An 11,639-nucleotide genomic window follows, 5' to 3' on the forward strand; every position below is an offset into this window, starting at 1 on the left:
ATCAAATGTCCATATATAGACCAAGTCATGACTGTATGACTTAGTAGGATATCTCTTATAATACACGAAGCTGAATTTTATGGAAAAAGCAAATTGCGCAGGGAAGAATGTTTATGATCAAACATTGGCGCACGGTAGTTGAAGACATTATAGGATTTTCATTGAAAGAAAAAGATGAGGAGGGGGGAGTGGCTACAGAGATTATTCAGTGGTAAAGAACCCACTCTGCTCCTCCAGAGAGCCAGAGTTTGTTTCCCACTTACCGTGTCAGAGGGCTCACAGACATCTCTAACTCCAGCTCCAGGGAGCCTGACACCCACTTCTGAACTTCCGGGGCACCCACGCTGACAGTGCCTCAGAGACACCCCCAGACTTGCACATGCACATGTGTACATAAATGTACAGAATCACAAAAAAAATCTCCTCTGTCTTATTTTATATTTATCTTATTTTTTCAGGAATAAAAAAACTGGTGAGGGCTACTAGTGAAGTCTGCAAGGCATTATCATGGATGTGTTTAGTAACACTAAATGACACACTCGAAGTACAATACTAATACAATAAAGTTTATGTTCTATGTAATGTATTGCGATAAAGCAATGAGATGACAAAAGTCTACAGGCAAAACAAAAACAAACAAACAAAAAAAAATGACTGGGAACTGGAGAGATGGATGGCTCAACAGTTAAGAGCTGGGTACTCTTCCAGAGGACCCAGGTTCAATTCCCAGCACCTACGTAGCAGCTCTCAACTGTCTGTAATCCAGCTCCAGTTAATTTGACACCCTCACACAGACATACATGCAGGCAAAACACCAATGTACATCAAATAAAAATAAATAAATCATTAGAAAAAAAAACAAAGACTAAATAAAACGGTCAACAGCAACAACACTAAAGCATGAGCTTGGGAAGTAGGTCAGTGGCAGGCGAGTCTTGTGGCATGTTCAAGGTCCAGGTTCTGACCCGGGACCATAGGGGGAAAATAGTATTAATTCGATTACTAGTTAATTGAGCTTACTTAATTTTTATAGTTGTACTTTTCCCTCCCTGGGCCATTCTTTGCCACGTGACTGGCTATAGTAGATGGAAGGGTTGTTTGCTTGATTGGGGCGGGGTAGGTGGGGCTGCTACTTTTTGCTTGTTTCTGGAACTCAATTGTTGCAATCCTGCTCCTAGGATTACAGGTGGTTACCATTTGAACGATACAAATATCTTTTGTTCTTGTGGATGTGCCACCTATTAGCTCCAATCATGAACTTAAACCTGTAGGGTAAAAAGAGCCAAGGAAAAAAAAACACCCTGGCCCTGATTAAACCCAACCAAGACCAAGACCAAGGGAACATACCTTTACCCCACAAGACTTGCATTCGGCAAAATGCTTCCAATAGAATCCCAGTTTTGTCAAATTTTAGTAAGTGTAATTGGAAAATAAACACTGGAGATCGGTATGTTTGTAGAATTCAAGAGTGAGCAAAACTAAACAGGTTTCTCCGCTGTGTGACCTTTTGCATGATTGCCAGTATGGAACTGGGTGCTGCACATCTGTTTGATAAGGGATGGAACAGAAACTTCTCAAAGTTCAGGACCCTGGACCTACAGCAGCATAAGGTGCTAACCATCTTTGCGACAAAATAGTTTAAGTAATCATTTTTTTTTCTTTTCTTTTGAATTTTTTTTTTTTTGAGATGATTTCCCTGCGTAGTCCTGGCTGTCTTGGTACTCTCAAATTCAGAGATCTGCCTGCCTCTGCCTCCTGAGTGCTGGAATTAGAAGTGAGTGCCACCATAACCTGCAAGTAAAAAACTTAAAGAAAGTTTTTTAAGGTTTATTTTTGTCTCAAGGCTTTAGTCTTCAGTCATTTGGTGAGGGATCATAAGGTAAAGTATGGTGCTCACTTCCTTTTAGCCAGGAAGCCATGGGGAAGAAGCGACCAGGGAACTGACGGTTCCACTCAAGGACCTGATTTCCTCCCATGAAGCCTTCCTACCTCCGAAATTTTCTACCACCTTCCAGTGGTGCCATCGACTGGATACCAAGCCTTCTATAGCTAAGTCTTTGGGGACCATTCAAGATCTAGTCAAGGATATCTATCAAGACCAAAATTGTGGTTTGAATCTGAAACTTTCCCCAACCACAGCATATTCTGAAAGGGTTCAGATTGTAGGGTGTTATTTTGAAGGCTATAGAGCCTTTCAGAGGTGGGTGGCTACGTCACTTGGGGTTTGGCCTTTGTAAATGATAGACATCCTTGGTTCCTGCCACCTCTCTCTGATTCCTTTCAATTATAGCGTAATCTCCACCACATACTTTAGACTACACATTTTCCCACTGTGAGGGACACAAAGACCTCTGAAACCAAGAGCTGGTGTGGGACCATGGTCTGTAGTCTGTCAATTATATTTTAAATAAATGCCGGTTGGCCAGTAGCCAGGCAAGAAGTATAGGTGGGACAACCAGACAGGAAGTAGAGATGGGTCAAGGAGAACAGGAGAATTCTGGGAAGAGGACACAGTTGTGGGCCCAGACACAGAAGAAGCAAGATGTGATTGCCCTGCTGAAAAAAGGTACTGAGCCATGTGGCTAACATATACTACAATAATGGGCTAATATATGTTATAAAAGATAATAAGAAGCCTGAGCTAATGGGCCAATCAGTATATAGTTAATGTAGGCCTCTGTGTGATTTGTGACTTAAAGACTGGGAACCAGGCAGGACAGAAACCTCAACAACAAAGATCAAAAATAAATTGTTCTTCTTTGGTGTTGCTCTGTCCAATGATGTCTCACAGGGACCCAAGAATAGCTGAGACAGCCAGGGTTACAAAGAACAAAATTTGGAAAGCATTGCCTTGAATATATAAGATCTCTAGAGCCCAGAGTATGTAAACTTGCTACAATCCTCCTGCTACCCACGTGCTGGGACAATAGCCACATCTGATCAATAAATTGTATTTTTTTTTTCAGAAAATCAAATGCAATGCATCGTTTTGTAGCAGTGTCGATTTACCTAAGTATTAATAAACATGTGGGCCTGGATTATATTAGTTGCTTACTGAATGTTATTTTCATCCTCTTGTTCACTGAGCAAATCTGTACCCAACAGACAGAATGTTTTATTTCTTCAGTGAATGAAGGCGTAAGTCACAAACAACGCCACACCAGTTTGGAATTATTATTAACAGGGTGGTATTTATTTAAAGGGGAAAAAACTTACAGATCACCGTCCCAGCCCTCTGTGCAACCAGGAAGGGAGTCTAGTTGCCAGCGGAGCAGGAAGTGAAGAGAGAGAGGAGAGAAAAGTGGCCACTTTTTTAAAGGGAGAGAGACCATGCCCCAATGGGCTGGTATCTCAGCAGCTATAGGTTGGAGAAGCGGGAGGACCTCCCGCAACAAGTGAACAGATCATGAGTATATACACAGCAGGCATTTATAGTCAGTCAGGTAAATTTTTAGCTAGTTTTAGGAACAAGGTAGTTATGGGTTTTTTTTTTCGTTCACAAAACATATTCCACGTGCACTCATTCATCTCAGTCCAAGCATATGAAGTGGGCAAGGCAGGTAGCAGTAATTCCACCTACCTAGTTAGAACTAGCCTCCATTTAGAATTAAAATACTTGCCAAAGGTTCTATAGCGAGTAATAGGGTTAGGACTGGGACTAGGTTCTTCTGACTCTGCATCTCAATCATCACTTTAGTTCCTCTGTCCTAAAATGGTATCCCCAATGCCAGTTTATCAAGCAGAGTCCTCTTAGGTTGGTAGGTAAAAATGAGCTTCTATTCCCCACTCCATTACCACCCCCTTTGGAAAGTGAAAAACTAAAATCACTGTAAGTTTTCCTCACTGTAAAGTTGTTGCAAGGGTTTGTGTGTTGTTGATGAGTCTTTAACCTCACCCAGCACTGGGGATGGATCTTTGAGATTCAAGCCAGCCTAGTCTACAGCATGAGTTCCAAGGTTACACAGAGAAACCCTGTCTCAAAAAATCAAAAAGAAAACTAAAAAAGAAAGACCGTTTCTGTGCTGTCAACAGAGACCCAGGGAGAGAAGGAGAGAGGGAATTTCTGAACTAGAAAGTGCCAGATGAAGCAGGAATTTCCTGAGAGAAAAAAAAGTGTTTGCTACCCGCAGAGAGCTTTGGACTGGACAGGAAAGTACCTTTTCTCTCCAGTATGGCCATGGCCAGGCCTGTTACAGCTTCAATCCCAACACCAGAGTGTCTGGGAAACAAGGCCCTAGCGATGGCAAATTGCTGACATCTCTGGGAGAACTCTCATCTGTCTATGTTCTTAGGCAGTTTTGGATCAAGTTGAAGAAGCACACTGCATTCAAACCCAGAGTTATTCTGTGAGTCCCTTGAACTCTTTAAAATATCCGTAAATGGGGATTATTTCAGAAACACTAGTCAAGAAAATGCATGCTCCAAAGGTTTTATCAAGGGAAAGGAAAAAAAAAAAAACGCAAGCAGCTTGAGAGCTCGGAGTTGCCAATTTGGAAGAGCAATTTGCCTACAGCTGGATATAATTAACAAGCCTGGGTCAAAAAGGAAGCCAATCATAAAAGTGTGAATTGGATTGAGGTGGAGGAATGGGACAGGGACAGTAATTCCAGAGCTGGCATGGTCTCACTGGAGACAGCCTCTTCTCTTTCAAAAAACAGTCCAGTGACGTTATGAAAGACTGGACTGGGAGTGGTGGGGGTGGCCATGCAGTATCCTAGTCCATATTCGCTCAATTATCTTTTCAGAATATTAAAACGCATGCCTTGTTCTCTCCTTTTATTCAATTGAGTACCTTCCATGCCCTGCCACTGAAAACGTACTTTGTTTTTCTAGATTACTTGGAAGGGGAAAAGAGATGGTTAAGACCACCCAAGTTCAGTTATCCGCACCTCCATCAGTATCTTCCAGGTGGCTGTAACTCCAGCTCCAGATCCTCTCTGGCCTCTGCAAGCACCCACACTCCTTTTACATACCTATACCCAGACACACACACACAATCACACACACACACACACAAGAATAAATAATTCAAAAGAGGTTTAAGGCACACCAGCTATTAGCATGGACTTAGACGCGGTTTGAATTCCATTGGTTTGAAAACACGTGTTGCCCTGAGATGTTCTGTGTTATTTTAGAAAAACTGGAAAGGAGAGGATTCAAACTAATTAAATGCGTCATGCATTCAGTGATACATTTTGTGGGTTCAGGAGCCTCTAGGCAAAGTTGCAGGCCAATGAGAATTAACAGAGCTGAGAAATTCTCTAATGATTTCTCTCCTTTCTGCCTCCCACTTCCTTCTGAAGGGGGCTAGGGGTTGACTTCACATATGGAACCCTGCGGATCTTGCCATCTTTCTTCTCTGCCTATTCTGGTCTTGAGACAGAATGAAATAGAAGTCTGGAAACAAACTGTGATGCTTGCAGAGCTCGGGAGGATTTTCTGAGCCTCCAAATGTTCCCCACACAAACTCCCTCCCTTCACACGGCTGATGCTGCCACCGCCTTCATAACGGGGGAGTCTGACAGGAAAATGAACCATTGGAGCCTACACACAAACAGAGGGGCTCATTTCCATGCAGAAGTCCTCTTTAACCAAGGCAAAGAATTCATTTTGCCATTTGCAAGCATTTATTAAAGGCACAGCACAGTGCTCGTTACCCTATGGGGAATACGGGAGAATTAGTGGTTTACATTTGAGATTAACAGACAAAAAAAAAAATAAATAGATAAGAGACAACAAGCTGCTTGAGGGAAGAACAAGAGAAACGAGCAACAGATAAATAGTATTTGTGGTGCGTGCACACACGCATATTCCACAGATATGTGTGAGTATGTGTGTTCTCCAACTGTGAAAGAATAAAAGAAAGCACTAAGTCACGTGGGTGAAGGGAAAATACGTGAAAAAGTGATGAATGCTTCCCAATCTCTTGAAGTAGGTGATACTCGTGGCAAGCAGGAATATAGAATAATAAAATAAAATATCATATAATATCATATATAATATATATGCCTTGGGATAAATTACCTTTTTGGAACATGAATTTCTTGCTTGAACAGGGTTCCTGGTAAGCTACTGACTTTTGACAACTGACCAGAGTGTATTTCTTATTGTGGTATGTCTATCTTGGGGATGAATTCTACTGTTACTAAGAAATTTAGAAATTACTTGAAAATCTTTATTGAGAGAATCATAAACATATAGTATGTTTCTTACTACTGTTAAATAACATGCATTGAGAATATCACAACTGGCTAAAACTGAGCAAACACAAGAAAGAGTCATAAGAAATACCCACAGCCTGGGTGTTTAGTGCACACATTTAATCCCAGCACTTGGCAGGCAGAGGCAGGTGGAGCGCTGTGAGTTTGAGGCCAGCCTGGTCTACATGCTAAGTTCCAGGACAGTCAGAGCTATGTAGAGTTACCCTGTCTAAAAAGAAAAGTGATAAATACCCTCAGGAGCACAATACATTACCAAAAATCATATGCAGGTTTTTTTTTTTGTTGTTGTTGTCTTTTTGTTTTGCTTTGCTTTTCTTTTTTTGGCACCGTAATGGAATCATCAACTTGGAAACTTGACAATTAAAACTCATGATCCACTAATATCAACAGAGAGTCAGAGGCAGAACTCAAGAGTCTTGAGTTGGTCAAACCCTAGCATTGTTATTTCTGTTTCTCCACGATGCCCGAAGGTTAGTGAACTACGTTGTATAAACTTTACAGAAGAGGAGGCTTCTTAAGTGGGAAGTTAAACAACTCAAAATAGCTTCAGGCAATCCCTGAAACTGACCAGATTCACAGGGGCCTTCCCAGGGGGAAAGGTAAACAATGAAGAAAGCTGAGCTGCAAAGACTGAGACCAATCCAGCTGCCTGAGAAGGGCTCCAACCAAATGAGGCAACTGAAAAAAAAAAAAAACAAAAAACTTGCCAACCTAGGGAGTTGCCTGCAGGTTATGCAGTGTGCTCCAGGTTCCCAGCTTTGTGAGCTGTCACCCTTGATGGGGTAGGCTTCCATGAATCAACTCTCTTTGAGTCATTTCTGATTTTATAAGTCACCCCTACCCATATTCCTGTAAGTAAACCTAATAAAACTCATTGGTTCACCAAAATGGACTTTGTAGATATCTGTTCTTGAGTCTGCTATGGGCTCCCTATCTAAGGTAAGTAGACATGTGTGTTGCACCTCCCCTGGAAAAGTTTTGTCATACAGCAGCTTTACACAAGATAAAGATAAAAATAAGCCAGCCCCACCAACCCCCCAAAATAGTATTTATGACCTGATGATATTGAAAGCTTACATGGCAAAGGAACTCTGTAGATGCCATTGAGGTCTTTACCCTGTGACTTAGTTACAGTTTCTAGTGCTGCAACAAAACACCATGACCAAAATGCAAGTTAGGGAGGAAAGTGGCTACTTGGCTTACACTTACACATTGCTGTCCATCACGGAAGGAAGTCAGGACAGGACATCAAACAGGTCAGGATCATGGAGGCTGATGCAGAAACAAGAGAGGGGTGCTGCTTTCTGGTTTGCTTCCCCCAGCTTGTTCTGAACACTTTGTTATAGAACCCAGGACCATCAGCCCAGGGATGGCATCATCCACCACAGGCTGTGCCTTCCCCATTGGTCACTAATAGAGAAAGTGATTTATAACTGAATCTCATGGAGGCATTTCCTCAACTGAGGTTCCCTCCTCTCTGATGACTCTATCTTGTGTCAAGTGTACACACACACACACACACACACACACACACACATACACACACACACACCCGAACACGCAAGCACATATATAAACTATTTTAGGTAAACATTTTTAATGAACTGGGCTAAGGCTCTATGCCTTTTGAATAAAACAAAAGGCTCTAGGGGTTTCTAAATCAAAGGAACCATCTGAGGTTGCTGTGACTTGAAATGACTATTTTAGAGGGTTCCAATATTCATAGGAACATTTAAACGGGTCTGTTGTTATTGCTATTATTATTATTTGAAGTAATTAGAAGAAATTGATGTCTCCTTAAGGTAGAATCCTAAAGCCTTCCAGACAGAAACTCTGCCTGGCTATGGACCAGCCCAGAACAGAGTCCAGTCACCCTCGTGCAGAAGGTTGCCTTGCTTCTCTGAACTAGAAGATCCTGGGTGAGAAATTCACTTTAAAAGGGGAAGCTGTATAATTTCAAATGACATTAATTTGTATAAAATAACTTTCTCTGCTGAAACTACAGTATTTGCATTTGCTACGTACGTGATATTTTTAGAATGAAGATTATCACTGAGGTATTATATGGCTCTAACAACAAAAGTCTTATTTTACTGAGTTAGAGTACTGTATTGACTTGCCAAAGTTTTGTAATGTAGTGAAGACATTACCTTCCTTGGACTCGTACTTTGTGATTTAGCATGCTGTACTGTGAGCTATATTAGCTGGGAAAAAAGAAAAAGAAAAAGAAACAACATAGCATTACCCAAGTGTTACAGCACTATTAAGTAGAAAAACATAAAACACTACACGTTTGTCTTGGGAAACAGAGAAAAGAAGGACTTGCAAGATGGCTCAGTGAGTAACAACACTTGTTGCCAAGCCTGAAGACCTGAGTTCCTTTCCCAGGAGTCAAATAATGGAGAAGGAGAACAGACTCTATAAATTAAGACAAGAAATGCTCAGAAGAGTGACATTCCCAAGTGGTGGTGGGGAGGGGCAGTACGCTTCCCAAAAGAGAGGGGGGAAAGAAAGGAGTACCCAAGTGTAGCTACTGGTTCATCAAAAGAGAGTAAGCATTAAGAGGCTCAACATTAACCACATATGCAATCTTGGCAGCTCTGAAGCTACTTCCAAAAGGTTGGTAAGAAACATTTCCCCCACCCTCGTCTTCTGATGAATGAGATAAGTGGGAAGGCTCTGTTGATTCCTTGGATGGAATTCTAATCTGATAAGGCAGAATCAGAAGCCACTTTGTTGCGCAAGGTGTCAATACATATCCTCTCCCTGTAAACTGGTTCTCTGGTGAGATTCCTAGAAAATTGCAGGTTTATGCATGGAAAGGGGGAAAAGCCTTAAGCAGTTGGTGATTGTTGGAATTCTTGCTTCTCTCTTGGTGAAAGGATCTGACTTTATTCCAGGGTGGGGCCTCCTGGTTCTCTTCTGATGTCACCCAGATGTGTTCAGCCTTTTCTCCTTGCCTCTAAGCCCCTTTCAGATTTCTGACCCACAGAGGTAGAAGAGGATGAACTTGTGTATTTTTAAGCCACTATATTTGTAGTGATTTATAACAATAGCGTTAGGAAACCTATGCACGTGGACTGCCTCATTTGAGCTTCTAAATCGTCAACAAACTTCATGCCCATAAGTTAAGCATTTTATTTAAGTGGAGCTAAATCACAAATCTGCCCTCTCTAGCTCTATGGTCTGTTTACATGTAGACCTAATACTGTTTCTACTTACAAACTTAGACTCATAAGAATATACTCAGTCTAGGGATATGGTTCAGTGCTACATCAGCTGCCTAGCATATGTCAGACCCTGATGTCAAATCTCAGCACAGGAACAAATTTTAAAAAATTTAATTGAATTACTACATGAAGGTACACTGTGATAGCAAATTTGTACAATTTTACTGAATACAGTTGCAATTTCCTGTGTATTCACAGTTAATACAGTTTCTCAACTCTTTTGCTATCCAGGCCAACGATTATATGCTGATCTTGGATAGCCATGTGCTGCTTAGCTTTACGTCACTTGATAAAAGCTAGAGTCGTTTAGGATGAGGGACTCTCAATGAAGAAAATTTTTCCAGCTGGGAGGGAGTGGTGCACACCTTTAATCAGCACTGCTCAAAAACCAAACAAACAAACAAAAAGAAATAAAAGAAAAATCCTCCATAAGATTGGCCCATAGCCAAATCTTTTCAGCATTTTCTTCATTAATGATTGATGTGGGAGGGCTCAACCCACTGTGGGTAGTGCCAGCTCTGGGTAGGTGGTCCTGTGTTGTATAAAAAGTCAGGATGAACAAGACACGAGGAACAAACTAGTAAGCAGAGTTCCTCCAGGAACTCTTCAGTTTCTGCCTGGCATTCCTGCCTTGGCTTCCTTCAGTGGTGACCTATGACCTCTAAGTCAAATAAACCCTTCTTCTCCAAGTTGCTTTTGGTGATAGCCTTTATCACAGCAGGGGCAACTCTAAGACAGTTGTATTGTTTATTCAGAGGAACCCATAAAGTAGGAGCTAACCTTGGCCAGGTTGGCTCGAAATCATCATGTGTGTTTGGTCTATTTTCTGCCATAACTGTTCTTCTGTTGCCCCCTGTGGATTGTAAACTACTAAGAGCTGAGAGCAGAGCTTCACAGTGTTCCACAAGGTCACTGTCATTCTACCCGCTTCCTTATACCCAAAGTCATAAAAGTTTGCTGGGCATTGAAAAGGAAGGTCGTTTCTTTAGGAATCAAGTTTACACCTTGCGTCAGGTGGTAAATTCATCTCAATTCCTCAGGAGGCTGAGGCTGTAGGATCACAGGTTCTAGTCCTGTCGTGGTGATAGAGTGAGTTCAAGGACAATTCAGGCAACTTAGCTGCCTGTATCTAAATTATTTAAAAGACGGATCTTAGTTGGTTATAGTAAACCCAGTACTTGGGAAGCAGAAGCAGGTGGATCTTAGTGAATTCAAGATCAGCCTGGTCTACATAGTGAGTTCCAGGACAGCCAGACCTACAGACAGAGTGAGACTCTGTCTCGAAAAGCAGTAGCAACAACAAAAAGACAAAGACGGAGGCATGTGACATGTGTGGCTTAGAGGTAAAGTGTTTGTCCAACATGTGTGGGGCCCGTGGCTTAAATCCCAACACTTAATAATAATAGAAAAGCAGGTGCCATCTCAGTACCAGGAAGACTAAAGCCAGACAATTAGTGAGTCAAGGAATTGCAAACCAGCTTGTCCAATATAGGTAGATCCTATATACAAAATGGTAATGCTTATAATAACTGCAAAACAAGGTTAGAAAAATGGAAGTCATACAACCACTGAGAAGTTTAAAATAACACGCTGGGGCTGACGGAACAGAAGCTCAGTTGGTGAAGTGTCAGCTGTGCAAGCATGATAACATGAGTTCAGATCCCCAGCACCCAGATAAAAGCTACAGGCAGTAGTGGATCATGTCTATAGTTCTAGTGTTTGGGTCATAGACACAGGTCACTTTTTGACCAGTCAGTCTGGCCATTTGATTAGCTCCAGGTTCAGAGTAAAACACATACAAATAAATATTCACACATGTGCATGTACTCACCTAATACAGATCTATCTATCTATCTATCTATCTATCTATCTATCTATCTATCTATCTATCTATCTATCTCTATCTCCATCTCTCTCACACACACAGTCATGTGTGCACATACATGAACAACCCTGATATTGTATGTCTGCCTTTTCTTTCTTTACTCTATGTGCTGCTTGTTTGATAGCTCAACATTGTTAATTCTTTGTATGTTCTTCATGTGTTTGATGAGATATTTTCTTAGGGCATGGCACACAGCAATGAGCATCACTTATGTACACCAAGAGGCACTGAAGGTTTATCGTCATAGCTCCAAGGCATCCTAGATGAAGTTAAAACAGAACACATAGACATTGCATGACCTTT

Source organism: Microtus pennsylvanicus, chromosome 1 (genome assembly GCF_037038515.1).
Source record: "Microtus pennsylvanicus isolate mMicPen1 chromosome 1, mMicPen1.hap1, whole genome shotgun sequence".
Taxonomy (NCBI): domain Eukaryota; kingdom Metazoa; phylum Chordata; class Mammalia; order Rodentia; family Cricetidae; genus Microtus; species Microtus pennsylvanicus.